This window comes from Gorilla gorilla, chromosome 6, assembly GCF_029281585.2.
Source record: "Gorilla gorilla gorilla isolate KB3781 chromosome 6, NHGRI_mGorGor1-v2.1_pri, whole genome shotgun sequence".
NCBI classification, from domain to species: Eukaryota; Metazoa; Chordata; class Mammalia; order Primates; family Hominidae; genus Gorilla; species Gorilla gorilla.
The window spans coordinates 149,399,812-149,418,117 of NC_073230.2; the positions used below are offsets into that span (position 1 = coordinate 149,399,812).

At 46.0% G+C, this 18,306-nt stretch overlaps 1 protein-coding gene, 1 long non-coding RNA gene and 1 pseudogene across 2 annotated transcripts in view; 1 reads left to right on the forward strand and 2 right to left on the reverse strand.

The window, feature by feature from the left end:
* SLC37A3 (solute carrier family 37 member 3) overlaps positions 1-18,306 on the reverse strand; it is a 122,312-nt gene that overhangs the window by 10,089 nt on the left and 93,917 nt on the right. The gene's annotated exons all lie outside the window — the stretch shown is intronic.
* On the forward strand, positions 8,953-9,758 carry LOC101123758 (protein phosphatase inhibitor 2-like; annotated as a pseudogene).
* On the reverse strand, positions 10,069-13,788 carry LOC134758957 (uncharacterized). Its single transcript, XR_010134776.1, has 3 exons — positions 13,565-13,788; positions 12,251-12,451; positions 10,069-11,618 (listed from the first exon to the last, which is right to left on the reverse strand). It is a non-coding gene; the product is annotated as an uncharacterized lncRNA (long non-coding RNA).

An 18,306-nucleotide genomic window follows, 5' to 3' on the forward strand; every position in this document is an offset into this window, starting at 1 on the left:
AAGTTCACCTTATCAGAGAGGCCTTCCCTTCAGAGACCTTCCCCACCACTTACCATCCCCTTCCCATAGAGACTGTGTTTCCCAGGGGTACTGCAGCAATCTCTTCTGTCCCACATGTTCTTTCTCCAGCCCCTTGACTATGGGAACCTTGTGACTGCTTGGACCAACAGAATATGGTGCTAGACACAGTGCTAGTTCCAAACACAGTGTTCTTGGAACACTTTCCTCTTGAAGACCTCCTTCCAGATCCCAGCTGGCATGTTGAAAAGCCCAGGCCACATGGAGAGGCCACAAGTAGGTATCCAGGTTGACAGCCCAGCTTGGCTCCCAGCTGACAGTCAAACTCTGCAGTCAACGGAGTGAGCCACTCGGATGTCCAGCCAGCAGATTCCTCAGATGACTAAAGGCCTGGCCAGCATCTGATGGCAACCACATGCAAAACCCCACAAGATCCACCCTGCTGAGCCCAGTCAACCAAAGAGCCATAAGAGATGAAACTGACTTGTTGTTTTAGGCCACTAAGTTTCGGGGTGGTATGTTTCACAGCAACAGTTAACTGGAACATTTACTCGCTTAATTAATTTTTCATAGCACTTACCACCACCTGACATTACATCATAAGCTATTCGTTTCTTGTCTCTTTCTCTCTCTTGGTTTTGCTTACTGCTAGACTCTTTGCACTGAGAGCAGTGCCTGGCACATAGAAAGCCCTCAATACATATTCTCTGAATGGATGAATAAATCCAAAGACATTTGGTGAAAAATCTTAATGCAGTAGTCAATGTGATTTCATTGGTTCCTGATAAGCCTAACACTGGTTTGTTTCTGAGCATAGGCTGGGTGTTACATTTGGTCAGATTTATTCATTAGCAACCATTTATTGAGCTTCTACTATGTGGTAGGCCCTGGAGATAAATCAGTGAACAAAAGCAAAAATCCCTGCTCTCATTCTAGTGGTAAGGAGACAGGCAATAAACAAAAGACATAAGTAAAATTACTTGGTATATTGGAAGGGGAAAGATTGCAAAGAAAAGAAATCTGATGGCTGGGTACGGTGGCTCACACCTGTAATCCTAGCACTTTGGGAGGCAAGGCAGGCGGATCACCTGAAGACAGGAGTTTAAGACCAGCCTGGCCAACATGGTGAAACTCCATCTCTAATAAAAATACAGGCCAGGTGCGGTGGGTCACGCCTGTAATCCGAACACTTTGGGAGGCCAAGGCAGGCGGATCACCTGAGGTCGGGAGTTCGAGGCCAGCCTGACCAACATGGAGAAACCCTGTCTCTATTAGAAATACAAAAAAATAGCCAGATGTGGTGGCACATGCCTATAATCCCAGCTACCTGGGAGGCTGAGGCAGGAGAATTGCTTGAACCTGGGAGGCGGAGGTTGCAGTGAGCCAAGATCGTGCCATTGCACTCCAGCCTGGGCAACAAGAGTGAAACTGTGTCTCAAAAAAATAAAAAATACACATACAAAAAATTAGCCGGGTGTGGTGGTACATGCCTGTAATCCCAGCTAATCAGGAGGCTGAGGCAGGAAAATCACTTGAACCCAGGAGGCAGAGGTTGTAGTGAAGCAGGAGAATCACTTAAACCCAGGAGGTGGAGGTTGCAGTGAGCGGCGATCGCACCACTGCACCCCAGACTGGGTGACAGAGCGAGACTCTGTCTCGAAAAAAAAAAAAAAAAAAAAAAGAAGGCCAGTGGAGCTGGCTAGAAGGAGCGAGGGAGGCAGAGAGGAGATGAAGTGAGAAAGGGAACCCGGGGCAGATCAGGAAGGGCCCTGAAAGACTCAAAAGGAATTTTCAGGCTTTGGAATAAGAACTTGCCAAAATCCACCAGATCCTCTGTGCCTGGAAGAGCTTCTCTTGTTCCTTCTCTACTGCCTCTGGTCCCAGGCGGTGCATGGCAGGCACTCGGGGAACCCTACGTGAGTGAAGGAGCATCCCAAGGTCTTGGGGACAGGTCAGTTCCCTCCTCCTCCACCCTTCCTGAGACTCCTTCTCTCTGTATCCGCAGCCACCTGGCCAGCCTCTCCTCTGCTTGCTCCAAGTCTGCAAGCCACTTTGTTAAACTGACACCTCATTCTCTCTCTGGCTGCCACATAGCCTCCAACTTAATTCTGTCATCGTGCACTGCTTAGCCCAATATTGGTTATAACCTGAAACTCAGCCGACTCCAAGGCCCCTGGCCCATTCCCATGTGTGCAGTGTGGACCAAAGAACCCCCGTGTGGTCTAACTCTTGTTCTTGGAACCTGGGATCCCGTGCTGCCATAGTTCATAGAGAGGCCTCACACTGCAGGCCTCCTCTGACCCCCGCAATAACCTACTTCCATAATAATAGAAACTGTTTATGATACACTGATATCGTAAAAGAAGCAGGATGTAAAACTGCCTATTCAATGTGTTTCCAATTTCCTTAAAAATTACTTGGGCCTAGAAACAAGACAGAGGAAATACACCAAAACGTTAACAGTTTTCTCGCCGATAGTGGTGGTATTTTTATTGATGTACTTTAAGCTTTCCTTTTTTTTTTTAAGCTGTGGCAATAAAAAGTCATTTTCAGAATGCACTTATGAACTATTATGCCTAGCTTGAATGCAGTGAAATAGCAGAAATCCCTTGAGGTGATAATCCAGGTGGGTTCAACACTGGACACTTGAAAATTCAGGTTTTATTCACGTTGCAAAAGGACTTCTCTGCATCGCTTTCTAAAATTTCGTTCACGGGCACTGATTTAGGATCCCAGTTACTGCATAAGTCAAGACCACTTGGAACAAAATTCTTTTGCTAGATGCTCTGCATCCTATCCCTACCCTGACCCAACAGGACTTCAGTTATAGCATTTTAGGATGGGCAGCCAGGCTTATCACCCATTCCAAAGAAGTTCATGTGTGTATGTATGTGTGTGTGTGTGTGTGTTCATGTGTGTATGTGTTCGTGTGTGTGTGTTCGTGTGTGTATTGTGTATCTATACATAGAACACACACACATGCTACTGGTTCTGTTTTTCTGGAGCACCCTGAACTAATGCACTTGTTCCTACGGGAACATTCCCTGTAGAGGGTGTGTTCACGCAGAGATTGGCCATTTCTCAGGGACATCCCAGAAAGAGCCTTCTAAGGGCTGAAAGGCAGTGCAGTGTGGTGACCAACAGCAGGCTGGGACCAGACTGCCTGGGTTGGAATCCCGACTTTGCCACTTACCTTTTTTTTTGAGACGGAGTCTCACTCTGTTGCCCAGGCAGGAGTGCAGTGGCACAATCTCGGCTCACTGCAACCTCCGCCTCCTGGGTTCAAGCAATTCTCCTGCCTCAGCCTCCCGAGTAGCTGTGATTACAGGCGCTCACCACCATGCCCGGCTAATTTTTGTATTTTTAGTAGAAGTGGGTTTCACCATGTTGGCCAGGCTGGTCTCGAACATCTGACCTCAGGTGATCCGCCCCTGACTCAGCCTCCCAAAGTGCTAGAATTACAGGCATGAACCATCGCGCCTAGCTTGCCACTTACTTTCCTTTTTTTTTTTTTTTTAAGACAGGGTCTCGCTCTGTCACCTGGGCTGGAATGCAGCAGTGCGATCTCGGCTCACTGCAACTTCTGCCCCCTAGGTTCAAGTGATCCTCGTGCCTCAGCCTCCTGAGTAGCTGGAACCACAGGCACCTGCCACCATGCCCAGCTAATTTTTATATTTTTTGTAGAGACGGGGTTTCGCCATGTTGGCCAGGCTGGTCTCAAACTCCTGACCTCAAGTGATCCACCCACCTCAGCCTCCGAAAGTGCTGGGATTACAGGCATGAGCCACTGATCCCAGCCCCAACTGTGTGACCTTGGGCAAATTGCTTAACCACTTGTGGTGGGCAGTATCATGGCCTCCCCAAAGATTCCCACGTTTGAATGCCTGGAACCTGGAAATACATGACCTTCCCTAATAAATGGATGAAGGTTGCAGATGGAGCTATGCTGGATCCACAACTTCACTAGCAAGAGCCTAACGGGGAAGTGAGAATACCACTAACAACTATATGCTATAAACACCAGAGAGGAATGGCCAAGGGGGAGAAGACCCTAAGGTGGGGCAGGGCAGGGCAGGTGGTGAAGAAGAACATGATTCCTAATCCCACCCTTATTCCTAGAAGCTCCATCGAAGTGGAGGAAAATGGACAAAACCCTTAGCGGTCCTATGGGGAGCTCCCAGTCCTGAGGCAGATGGGAGTGAAGCTGCAGCTCAGTCCATGGGTGCCCTCCAAAGGAAACCCCCCCACCCCACCCCACAGGCCCCAAGCCTTGCCCTATCCTGGAACCAGGTGCTGAACAGCGGGAGCAGCTACAGATGTTGCCCTGCAAATGAGGGCTGCTGGCCTGGTTAGGTACAGCCAACTCAGTCAACCACACTTCACAAGGTCTCAAAAGGGACTGCAGAAGCCCCACAGCTGGAGTCGCTGATGCCCAGTGCCTGAAACAGGGCCTGCTCAAGAACCATCCACCGATGCCAGAAGTAGTGGGCAAGCATGGTGGAAAACCGGCTATGGGCAGGGTTTTGGAGAATCTCCCCATAAGATACTTACTGATTCCACAGGGGAAAAATAATGACTTTGCAGTGTAGAAACCTGGAAGATATCACCTAATCCAAGGGACCAAAGTCAGCCAAGTCCAGGGAGGAGACACCTCTGACAGGACGCACTGAGAAGGGAACCGCATCACTTCTCTGGTATTCTTGCCCAAAACGTATAACCTGAGTTTATCCTAAGGACATATTTGAAAAAACCCAAGTAGACATTATACAAACTAGTTGGTTTGTACTCTTCAAAAGCGCCCAGGTCATGAAAGAGAAAGGCTGTGCGGTGATTCCAGATTGGAAGGGACTAAACAGACATAATTAAAAGCAGCGGGCTGGGTGCAGTGGCTATGCCTGTAATCCCAGCACTTTGGGAGGCTGAGGCAAGTGGATTACCCAAGGTCAGGAGTTCAAGACCAGCCTGGCCAACATGGTGAAACCCCGTCTCTACTGAAAAATACACAAAAAATTAGCTGGGCATGGTGGCGGGCGCCTGTAATCCCAGCTACTCGGGAGGCTGAGGCAGGAGAATCGCTTCAACCCAGGAGGCGGAGGTTCAGTTAGCCAAGATCGTGCCATTGCACTCCAGCCTGAGCAACAAGAGCGAAACTCCATCTCAAAAATATAATAATAAATAAATAAAAATAAAAGCAGCATGGGCTCCTGGATTGACTCTAGAACCTAAAAAAAGACATTAGTGGAACAAGAGGCAAAATTGTAACACATATGTAGATGAGTTAATAGTATTATATCAATATTAACTTCCTGGTTTTTGGTGTTTGTTTGTTTGTTTGTTTGAGACAGAGTCTCACTCTGTTGCCCAGGCTAGAGTGCAGTGGCCTGATCTTGGCTCATTGCAACCTCTGCTTCCTGGATTCAAGCAATTCTCATGCCTCAGCCTCAAGAGGTAGCTGGGATTACAGGTGTGTGCCACCACGCCCGGCTAATTTTTGTAATTTTAGTAGAGACGGGGTTTCATCATATTGGCCAGGCTGGTCTCAAACTCCCGGCCTCAAGAAATCCACCCACCTTGGCCTCCCAATGTTCTGAGATTATAGGCATGAGCTACTCTGCCCAGCCAACTTCCTGGTTTTGATGATTGTGCTATGATTCCAGATTTTCTAAGATAACATCTGAGGAAGATGGGTGAAGAATATATAACTCTGTACTATTAATGCAACTTTTTTATGTCTGAAATTATTTCAAAATGAACATTTAAAGCCTTAAAAATAAAGCAGCACAGACATAGCAGGCACTCAATAAATATCTGTTGAATTAATAAAAAGAACCAAGGCTGGGTGTGGTGGCTCATGCCTGTAATCCCAGCACTTTGGGAAGCCAAGGTGCGTGGATCACCCGAGGTCAGGAATTTGAGACTAGCCTGACCAACATGACCCTGCCCCTACTAAAAATGCAAAAATTAGCTGGGTGCGGTGGCGGGTGCCTGTAATCCCAGCTACTCGGGAGGCTGAGGCAGAAGAATCACTTGAACCCAGGAGGCGGAGGTTGCACTGAGCTGAGATAGTGCCATTGCACTCAAGCCTAGGCGACAAAAGTGAAACTCCATCTCTAAATAAATAAATAAATAAATAAATAAATAAATGAACCCAGATCTCCCAGCAATGACGGCACTCAGCCGCAGCCAAACTCCTCCCCTTCTCCACCTCCACCAGCACTTCTGTGTACCCTTTATTGCAGCTGCGCATGATGACCTTCCAGAGCAGTGTGGTGGCTTCATTTCTGCCTTTCAAATCTCATGTAAATTCCTCTTCTGGCCAGCTCTACAGAGAAGAGGGTTCTGGGAAATATAGTTCCAACTTAGCCCAACTGACACAATACAAACCACCACAGTCTACCCCCTGTAAACTTGGCATCCATAAATATATATATATTTTTTATTACTTTTTTTTTGAGGAAGAGTCTTACTCTGTTGCCCAGGCTAGAGTGCAATGGTGTGATCTTAGCTCACTGCAACCTCCGCTTCCCATGTTCAAGCAATTCTTGTGCCTCAGCCTCCCGAGTAGCTGAGATTACAGGGGTGCACCACCACACCTGACTAATTTTTGTATTTTTAGTAGAGATGGGGTTTCACCATGTTGGCCAGGCTGGTCTCAAACTCCTGACCTCAGGTGATCTGCCCACCTCGGCCTCCCAAAATGCTGGGATTACAGGCGAGAGTCACCAAGCCCAGCCTCCATACATACTTTTTGAATCACATTAAACCTCCAAATAAAGACAACAGCAAAATCATGCATTCACCTTACAGGATACAATTATCTTTTATATCACTGAAAATACACTAACCATCTTTCCAATAGAGAATACAAAGCTGCATATCATTTTACTCATGTTTAGGTAATGTTCCTTCCTCTTCTAGCTGATCCCTTGTGGATATTCTGTAACTTGAATAATGAAACATAAAGTTAACTTATTAGCATCTCATTCAGTAGTAGGGTAACAGGGTGGAGGAAGGAAAGAAAAAAATTGGATGAAATATATATGAAGTATTCATATTAAAGTAAGAAGAAATGCTTATAACTACTATAGTCTTCATTTATGTAGTCGGTCTTATGATTGTGGCTGGTATTCTTAATCCTTTTCCTCAACTAATCAACATCGCCTTTCCCCTCAACACGAACCCTGAAGTAAGGATAAATTATAAGCAGTAAATGTGGTGGTTAAAACCAGCTTTTAAGATATTTGTTCACTGGCTGGACATGGTGGCTCACATCTATAATCCCAGCACTTTGGGAGGCTGAGGCAGGCAGATCACTTGAGGTCAGAGTTCGAGACCAGCCTGGCCAACATGATGAAACCCTGTCTCTACTAAAAATACAAAAAAAAAAAAAATTAGCCGAGTGAGGTGAGCACGCCTGTAATTCCAACTACTTGGCAGGCTGAGGCAGGAGAATCGCTTGAACCTGGGAGGCAGAGGTTGCAGTAAGCTGAGATTGTGCCACAGCACTCCAGCCCTGAGACTCTGTCTCCAAAACAAACAAACAAACAAACAAACAACTCAGCTAGACAGATTCCTTGACTGATGGGGTGATTCAAACCTCCGTTATTGAAGTGCTTGTGATATTAACAAACCTGCCTGAGTTCAATTGTAGTCTTCCATTATCTTCATTATATATATACATATATATATATATGTATACATATACATAGAGACAGCGTCTTGCTCTGTCACACAGGCTGGAGTGCAGTGGCTCAATCATAGCTCACTGCAGCCTTGAACCCTGGACTCAAGCGATCCTCCCACCTCAGCCTCCTGAGTAGTTGGGACTACAGGTTTGCACCATGACACCCAGCTAATTTTTTGTATTTTTTTGTAGTGACGGGGTTTTTGCTGTGTTTCCCAGGCTGGTCTTGAACTAATTAACTCAAGCAATACTCTTGCCCTGGCTTCCCAAAGTGCTGGGATTACAGGCGTGGAGCTACCGTGACCACCTCCCATTATCTTTTATCACAGGACATCTCCCAAATGCCCAAATTCCAGACATACTCCTCCTTATCCACATTGTGAAGTAGCAGCCCAGTTTCCTCTTGATCAGGATCAATTACCCCAGCCAAAACAGTAACTTTCTTGGCCTGTTGGTTCATTGACATGAGGACCCTAAAGCCATCTGAACTTCCAGTTTCCCTTCCTTCCTTCCTTTTTTTTTTTTTTTTTTTTTTTGACAGGGTCTTTCTCTGTCTTCCAGACTGGAGTGCAGTGGCCGGATCTTGACTCACTGCAACCTCCACCTCCTGGGTTCAAGCGATTCTCCTGCCTCAGCCTCCCAAGTAGCTGGGATTACAGGCACCTGCCACCATGCCAAGCTAATTTTTGTGTTTTTAATAGAAACGGGATTTCACCATGTGGGCCAGGCTGGTATCGAACTCCTGACCTCAGGTGAGCCATCTGTTTCGGCCTCCCAAAGTGCTGGGATTACAGGCGCGAGCTACCGCCCCCGGCCTGAACTTCCAGCTTCATGGAAACATCGCTATGTTCCCTGATAGATGCATTCCTCTTTTGGGAACTAAGACTTCTAGGCCAGCAGAACCTAAAGTTGTAGGCATGGGAAAGAAAAATGTCACAGGTGCATAATTACAGGTAATGGTGAAAAAGACCCCTCCCTTCTCCACCTCCTGACCCCTGGCCCCATGAATCCGGCTATGGGTGAAATAGTGTCGTATCTTGGTCACTGATTTAAAGCATGGACCACGGGTAAAGTGCTGGCCGCGAAGGGCGCGCGAGGAGCCGCCACCCGCTCAGCGTTGGCTTTGGTGTCGGGGTCGTTGTGTGGTGACAATCACTCTGGTAGCCGTTTCCGATACAGCATGTGCGGCCGCTTTAGCCTTGAGCGGGCTCCGCGGCTGCCTGGCGGGCTTGGCTAGTGCCTGATCCTTCTCTCCGCAGAGCCCATGCCAAGCAGCGACTCTGAGCCGACAGCCGGAGCGCCGGGCAAAGGCCGCCTCAACAGCCTCGCACCGGCCCATCAAGGGGAACCTGAAGAACACGACTTCTACGACTCTCTATGGTGGCGTCGGCCGAAGAAGAGCTGAGAAAAAATCCCGGAAGTGGGATGAAATGAACTTCCTGGCAACATATCATCCAGCAGACAAAGACTGTGGCTTCATGAACGCTGATGAACCAAACACTCTCCTTACCATGGTGTGATGGGTGTTGATGGAGACGCGTGTAATGATACAGAAACCACTGAGGCCATGGCACCAGACAGCTAAGAAATTAGCTGCTGCTGAAGGCTCAGAGCCCAAGTATCGGGTTCAGGAACAAGAAAGCAGTGGAGAGGAGGATAGTGACCTCTCACCTTAAGAACGAGAAAAAAAGCGACAATTTGAAATGAAAAGGAAGCTTCACTTCAACAAAGGACTCAATATTAAATTAGCTAGACAACTAATGTCAAAAGACGTACATCACGATGACAAAGATGAAGAAACGTGACAGAGTGCAGATGGAGAAAGCATGAATATGGAAGAATGAAAAAAAAAAAAAGAACCTACTACAAGCGACCAATGGCAAAACAAATCACAAAGTTCACAGAAGAGATCGGTTGAATGTTGCAATCGTTTGTTAGATATAAACCCTGTTGCTTCTTGTTCTCCACAATTCATGACTTAAGTACCAAAATGCATACCAATGATTATACATCACCAAGAATTAAATGTAACCTTAGAGACTGACTAGACTGAAAATGCCTAATTGATATATATTTTTTCTTGTGCCTAGTACTTTCCCACAAATACAGTGTAATATCAGTCCCAAACTGCATTGCTTTTGTAAGAACACTGGTCAATTTGTATAAGAAATTATACAGCTTTTTATGCTTTAGAGGTTAAACAATATCTTAAGGGGGGAACTAATTTATTTTCATCACTCTAAATGTGGTGGTAGCTTTTTTTTTTTTTTGAGAGGGAGTCTCGCTTTGTCGCCCATGCTGGAGTGCAGTGGTACGATCTTGGCCCACTGCAACCTCCATCTCCTGGGTTCAAGTGATTCCCCTGCCTCAGCCTCCCAAGTAGCTGGGATTAAAGGCATGTGCCACCACACCCAGCTAATATTTCTGTATTTTTAGTAGAGCCGGGGTTTTGCCCTGTTGGCCAGGCTGGTCTCAAACTCCTGACATCAAGGGATCTGCCTGCCTCGGCCTCCCAAAGTGCTAGGATTACAGGCATGAGCCACCGCGCCCAGCCAGTGTAGCTCTTATAAAGTTTGTTGGTTTGTTTGTTTGTTTTTTAAATCAAAAGCCAATTGAACAACAGGATATATACGCTGATAAATATTTGGGCTAAATAGTATTTTAACATTTGTCTTCAACTTGATTTGTCTGTTTAATTGAAAAGGATTGTAAGAGTTACTGTTGCATTTTCTGGCCTACTATAACATTTAAAATTCCTGTTGAGTTTCTTTGTGTTTACAAGGAAAGGACAACTTTTTCTCATCAAAACTAGCTTTTTCCCCACAAATAAATTATCAGGTTAAACTTGAAAAAAAAAAAAAAGCATAGATCATACACCAGCTCTATAAGGTGTCGTCATCCTTATAGGGATGGTAGATGGTAGCTGGTCCTGTGAATCTTCAAAAGCTCATTCCATTGTTCTGTTGGGCCAGCTACTTCAGGGTGGTGGGAAACACGGTAAGACTAGTAAACTCCATGAGCAGGAGCCCGTTGACCCACTTAATTTGCTATGAAATGACTTCCTTGGTCAGAAGTAATGCCATACGGCCTACCTTGACGGTGGGTAAGGCATTCTGTAAGTCCACTTACTGTGGCTCTGGCAGAAGTATTGTGGGTAGGGAAGGAAAATTCGTGTCCAAAGTAAGTGTCTATTCCAGCAAGTACAAAGCACTTCCTCTTTCATAATGGAGGTGACCTGATGTAATTAACCTGCCACCAGGCAGCTGATTGGTCCTCTTGGGGAATAGTGCCATATTAGGGCCTCAGTATGGGCTGTGATCTGTTGTCAGTTCAGGCTTGGAGGGTAGAAGACCAGGCTACTAGGCCCTTGCATCCCTTCTATTGCTGCTGCTATGTCCCCTTTGTTTGTGAGTTCACTGAGCAAGGACGGAGTGGCTGGAGAAAAAGGACTGAATGATGTCCACAGAATGAGTGTATCAATTAAGGGTTTAATCAGAGAAGCAGACCCATTAGGATACATATTTCTCTGTGTGTGTGTGTGTATTTGTTGTGCAAATTTGATCTTAGTAATTGTGAGGCTAGTTAAGCAACTGTGTGTATGTTGTCCTCCTGGATGGGATGTCTGATGCTAGAGAGTTAAGTTCACAGGGCAGGTGGTTAGGAGGGAAATGGATATAAATAGAGAAGAGCAGGACAGCCTGTAACCTGCAAGCACAAGCTGGAACCGAGCAGCATGAACTGGAACCTGTGTCAGTCTCACTGCCCCTGACCTTGAGGGTCTGGATGTCCTGAAGAAGCCAGTGCCCATTGTCATGGAGCTGCCCCATCTGGCCCAGGAGTTGGAGAAGCTGAAGGAGGATCAGGGGAAGGTAGAGTAGCTGCCGGCATGGCTGCCATCCACACTGATGACGGGAGCCTGCCGGTTAAATGACAACAGGTAAATTACAAAATGGTGACTGCTTCACTTCAACCCTCCAATTCTCTCTTGTGGCTCATCCTAACTGGAGACATAGCGGGAGGGGATTCTGAGAAACGGAGTTCAACGCAGCCAGGCTGACATATTTTAAAGTCGGCACAACTGCTCCCTTCTCAAGTTGGCACCCACACACTCCTCTTTTCATCACACTTATCCTCCAGTTACGGACAGTAACAAAGTGATGCTTCCTCCTAACAGAATGCAGCCATCCCACAAATCCACACGCACCCTTTCCCCAGCGAAGATGCAAACTCCCTTTTTGTCTTCTTCTAGCTGATTCACACTCCCTTTTTGTGCATTTTATTATCACTCTTTAAACTGTATATAAACACATCATAAGCTTCTTCCTCACTGATTCACACTCCCCCTTTGAGATCCTATAACTGAAATACTGAGAGAGAAAGCTAATTTCTATTAACATGCCTTATGTTAGATGTTAAGGGGCTAGGAGAGAGGAAGATAATGAAAATATTTAGTTAATTCATAAATACAAACATATTTGTATCAAAATCATTACTACAGTCCTCATTTCTGCCATTGGTCATGCGTCTGTAGTTGACATTGATAATTACCTGCCACCACCCATTCCTCATTTCCTTTGTCCTCAGCAAGCACCTCAGCGGGTCATGGCCTTGTGACTGGTGGGATCACCCAAACCTTCATTCTTGAAGGGTCTAAGCCTTTAGCAGTCTTGCCTGGATTGGGTTGTTGTCATTTGCCTTTGACTTTAAACACAGGGCACAGGAGTTGTAGGTGAAATCCTAATAAAGTCGCTGGTTAAGAGTAGCATATCAATATTAATCACTCAGTTCTGACAAATGTACCACAGTTACGTAAGATGTGAACATTAGGGGAAGCTGGGTGAAGGCCATATGGGGACTCTCTATACTGTCTTTGAAAATTTTCTGCAAATCTAAAATTATTCCCACCCCAAAAGCATGTACATCTATTATGCATCAATAAAAAATTATTTAAGTAAAATAACTCCCAAGATTAAAAGCTTTTTGTGTATCTTTCACAAAATAATAAGTCATAATCTAAAATAAAATAAAATGGAGACCAGGCGCAGTGGCTCACACCTGTAATCCCAGCACTTTGGGAGGCCAAGGCAGGCGGATCACTTGAGGTCAGGAGTTCGAGACCAGCCTGGCCAACATGGTGAAACCCCGTCTCTACTAAAAATGCAAAAATTAGCCAGGCATGGTGGTGGGTGCCTGTAATCCCAGCTACTCAGGAGGCTGAGACAGGAGAATCACTTGAACCCAGGAGGCAGAGGTTGCAGTGAGCCAACATCTCACCATTGCACTCCAGCCTGGGTGACAGAGTGAGACTCTGTCTCAAAAAGAATTAAAAATAAATAAATACATAAATACATAAATAAAATTTAAAATAAAATAAAATGGAGACAAATACCTCCTCTTAGGGTTGATGAGAGGATTCAATGAGCTGGTACCTGTAAAACGCTCACACAGAGCATGCGTTTAAAAGGTCAATAAATGGGCCAGGTGCAGTGGCTCACACCTGTAATCCCAGCACTTTGGGAGGCCAAGGTGGTCGGATCACCTGAAGTCAGGAGTTTGAGACCAGCCTGACCAACATGGTGAAACCTTGTCTCTACTAAATACAAAAAATTAGCCGATCATAGTGGCGCATGCCTGTAATCCCAGCTACTTGGGAGGCTGAAGCAGAATTGCCTGAACCTGGGAGGCAGAGGTTGCAGTGAGCCGAGATGGCATTGCACTCCAGCCTGGGCAACAAGAGCGAAACTCTGTCTCCAGAAAAAAAGGTCAATAAATGCAGGTTATAATAATAGTTGTTATACTCCCTCCAAACTCTTCCACCTCTCAAATTCTATGAGCATGGCTACTTGGTGGTGGTGTACTCACAGTTTCAGCTTTGGGGAAAATGAAGCTGCAGCATGGCTCCACTTGCTGGTGTCCTACTAAATATGACATGTGGCATTTCTGTTCTTCACCTGCCCTCCTCCCCTTTCCTTTAAGACCACAAGAGGGCCAGGTGTGGTGGCTCGCACTTTGGAAGGCCAAGGCAGGTAGATCACTTGAGCTCAGAATTTGGAGACCAGCCTGAGCAATATGGTGACACCCCATCTCTACAAAAAAATACAAAAATTAGCCGCGCGTGGTGGTGCATGCTTGTAGTCCCAGCTATTTGAGAGGCTGAGGTGGGAGGATCACTTGAGCTCAGGAGGCAGAGTTTGCAGTAAGCCTAGGGCATGCCACTGCACTCCAGCCTGGGCAACAGAGTGAGACCCTGTCTCAAAAACAAACAAATGAACAAACAAACCAATAAAAAAACCACAAGAAAGATTCTCAAACCAACATACAACATCTCCAAGAACGTGAAAACCTCTTCGAAAAGCTTGAGAGGATTCCACACATCCCTTTCACCTTCTCTAGGCAGTACTCCTCCAACTCTCTTTATTTATTGATTGATTGATTGCAAACCCCTTAGAGCTGGATATCTTCCTTTCCCAAAAGAAAAGTTGTCTACACCTGTGGTTTCCAGTCTTTTAAATGTCACCTTTAAAAAAGGAAAGGGGCTGGGAGTCACTTCTAGTTGCCAATTTGTTATTTAATACACAAGGGGGGTTTGTTTTTAAATCCCAAATATACTGTTATTATCACCAACATTTTATTAAAATGCCATCAAAAGAAAGGGCATCTTACCACCAAAAAAAAAAAAAAAAAAGATAAGAGGAGCAGAATCTCAGAATAAAGTGTCCTTGCAAATAAATACCATAATTGGCAACTTACTCTGACAGGTCAAAAAATTTTAAAACACAGAATGTTCTAAAAAAAAAAAATCAAGCAAAAGAAATTGCAGCATAAAATATTATCCTAAGATGTGGCATTGCACTTTCATTTTTAAATTGTGAACACTGCATACAAATGAAAGAGTGCATATGATGTGGATATCTACAGTTTTAAAGAACGATAATAAAACGCACAACACATAATATAGAACTCTTCTGGTACTCCTCCCCTGGTGCTCCTCCCCTGGTGCTCCTCCCCACCTTCCTCTCTAGCTCCTGGAGGACACTGCCATCCTGTGTATTTATTAATCACTTCCCTGTATTCTCTCTGTCTCTCAACATATATATATATATATATATGCTTTGTTGTTGTTGCTGTTGTTTTGTTTGTTTTTGAGACAGAGTCTTGCTCTGTCACCCAGGCTGGAGTGCAATGGCACCGTCTCGGCTCACTGCAACCTCCACCTCCCGGGTTCAAGTGATTCTCCTGCCTCAGCCTCCCAAGCAGCTAGGACTACAGGTGTGTGTCACCTCACCCAGCTAATTTTTGTGTTTTTAGTAGAGACAGGGTTGCACTATGTTGGCCAGTCTGGTCTCTAGCTCCTGACCTGGTGATCCACCCGCCTTGGCCTCCCAAAGTGCTGGGATTACAGGCGTGAGCCATCACACCTGGCCTCTCTTTATATTTTACTACCTATGTCTCAACCCATAGGAATAAGGCATTAATTAGTTTGGCCTCTTTTTACGGTTGTTTTCTCTTTGTTTGTTTGTTTTGAGATGGAGTCTCACTCTGTCGCCCCAGCTAGAGTGTAGTGGCGAGATCTCAGCTCACTGCAACCTCCACGCCTCCTGGGTTCAAGCAATTCTCCTGCCTCAGCCTCCTGAGTAGCTGGGATTACAGGCACCCGCCACCACGCCCGGCTATTGTTTGTTTTTTTGAGGTGGAGTTTCGCTCTTATTGCCCAGGCTGGAGTGCAGTGGTGTGACCTCAGCTCACTGTAACCTCTGCCTTCCTGGTTCAAGTGATTCTCCTGCCTCAGTCTCCTGAGTAGCTGGGATTACAGGCATGCACCACTGTGCACACCTAATTTTGTATTTTTACTAGAGACGGGGTTTCGCCAAGTTGGCCAGGCTGGTCTTGAACTTCTGACCTCAGGCGATCCACCCACCTCGGCCTCCTAAAGGGCTGGGATTACAGGTGTGAGCCACCGCACCCGGCCATGTTGTTTTTTTTAGAGATGGGGTCTTGCTATGTTTCCCAGTGGCTGCCCATCAGCATAATCATAGCTCACTGTAGCCTTGAACTCCTGGGCTCAAGCAATTCTCCCACTCAGCCTCCTGAGCAGCTAGGACTACAGGCATGCACTACCACACCCAGCTTGCTTTTACTGTTTCTGTGAAAGGAATCATGTTGTATATGACTTGCTTCTTTTCCCCCTCCTCAGAATAATGGTTTTCTTTTTTGTTGTTGTTGTTGTTTTTATTTTGATGAAGTCTCGTTCTGTTGCTCAGACTGGAGTGCAGTGGCGTGATCTCAGCTCACTACAACCTCCGCCAACCAGGTTCAAGCGATTCTCTTGCCTCAGCCTCTGGAGTAGCTGCGATTACAGATGCTCACCCCAGCTGATTTTGTATTGTTAGTAGAGATGGGGTTTCACCATGTTGGCCAGGCCGGTCTCGAACTCCTGACCTCAAGTGATCCACCTGCCTCGGCCTCCCAAAGTGCTGGAATTACAGGCATGAACCACCACACCCAGCCCCCACTCAAAATAATGGTTTTCTTGATTGATTCCTGGCTCACTGAGTGCCATCTTCTCCCTGAGTCCTCACATGGCTGAACTGGTGAGGGAGCTCACTGGGGGTTAGGATTTTTACATATGAATTTCGTGGGGCACACAAACATTCAGACCATTCCAGGACTGGGACTGCAGGTGCGGGCCACCACACCTGGCTAATTTTTGTATTTTTAGTAGAGACAGGGTTTCACTATGTTGGCCAGGCTGGTCTTGAACTCCTGACCTTGTGATCCACTCACCTCAGCCTACGAGGGCTCACCAGAGTCCTGTGAGGAGGAGCTGGAATGGCCACTTTATTTATGCAGCAGTCATTGCTGAAAACCCAGTTTCACCCACACTTGTGGATGGAGAGGGAAGCAAGGCTCCTCATGCCCTCGTTATGCAATTTGTGGGTAACAGCCTCCAGGTCTCCAGTGGTTTCTATGGGGCAGGCAGTCCAGGGCCCTAATGTGGGCTTCAAGGGCTGGTCACCAGTCTATTACCCACTGGGGTAGCCCAACTTCAGGCTCTGGTCACCACCCAGCGGTTGGAAAATCACCTTCAAAGGTGCTGTGAGCAGGTGAACTTCACAGACCCACACGAGAGCATGGGCTGGCTTGGGAACTGCTGTCCTGTCGGTTAACAGCCCAATAGGTTAACAGGATAGGCCTAGGCTACTTTTACCAGATCCCTGGATCTCCCTAAAAAAAAGATCCTGACAATACCAGTCTCTAGATCCTTTCTAGAAATGCAGAATCAAATGCCATACCAGAGGACAAATGAATCTGAATCTTGCTTTTTTTTTTTTCTTTTTTTCTTTTTTGAGATAGGGTCTCACTCTTGCCCAGGCTGGAGTGCAGTGGCGCAATTATATTATGTAATAGCTCACTGTAGCTCTGACACCTACCCCGCCAACCACAGAGCTCAAGTGATCCTCCCACCTCAGCCTCCTGAGTAGCTGGGACTACAGGCATGTGCCACCACGCCCAGTTAATTTTTTATTTTTTTGTAGAGACAGGATCCCCCTGTCTTGCCCAGGCTGGTCTCAAACTCCTGGGCTCAAGTGACCCTCCTGCCTCAGCCCCCCAAAGTGCTGGATTTACAGGCGTGAGCCATTGCACCTGGCCTGAATTTTGCATTTTAGTAAGATCCCAAGTGACCTGTACCCACGTTCAAGGTTGGGAAGGACTGGCCTACATCTTTCATTGTGTGTGTATTTTTAAATAAATGTTTTTATTAAAATAGAGCACACATACAGAACCATTTGATAAATTATCACAAAGTGAATCCATAGAGGCACCCAGCCCCCCGATTAAGAAATAGAATAGGGCTAGGGTTAATAGCACCCTAGAAGTTCTCTTTCCCAGACACTCATCCCCAACCCTGGTCCCCAAAGGTAACCAATATTCTCGCTTCTAATGGCATAAGTTAATTTGATCCACATTTGTTCTTCATATACACGGAATCATATTGCACGTATTTTTTTGTGTCTGGCTGCTTTTGTTTGTGAGATTCTAAAACCCTCACTAGGAACCCCAGCCTTCCACTGTGTACTTACACATTTTATACTGCTCTCTCATGTTTCCTGAGTCTTCTATCCCCAGAAAACTGTAAAGTTAAGGAAAGCCCATTTTATCCAAATAAATATTTAGTGAGCACCCACACTGTGCCAGGATTGTGGGGGGCTGAACCCCAACATGTGTTGCCAAATTGAGAGTTCCGTGTCATGTGAGGCATCTTGCCTAAGTAGTTTTCAGGAATGTGGAAGATTCACGTTGTTATGTGATTTCAATCTCTGAAAGGAATTTATTACCTGCCCTAAAGACACCCCAAACTGCAGTTCAGCACACAGCTAACAAGTGACAGCAGGCTTCTCGCTTATGTCTTTAGAACACATCATAAAACCTAGTTCCCAGGAGCTGCTGTCTCAATGATTTCTGCTTTTCTTCAAGTGTTATTTGGTTAAATATTGAGATTCCCTCAGCTAAAAGTTATGTCTCTCAGAAAGCCGTTGACGCTTGTTCTTCTCAGGGCTTCCAGAAATAAATTATGCACGGACACTTTCCCCATTGATGGTTGT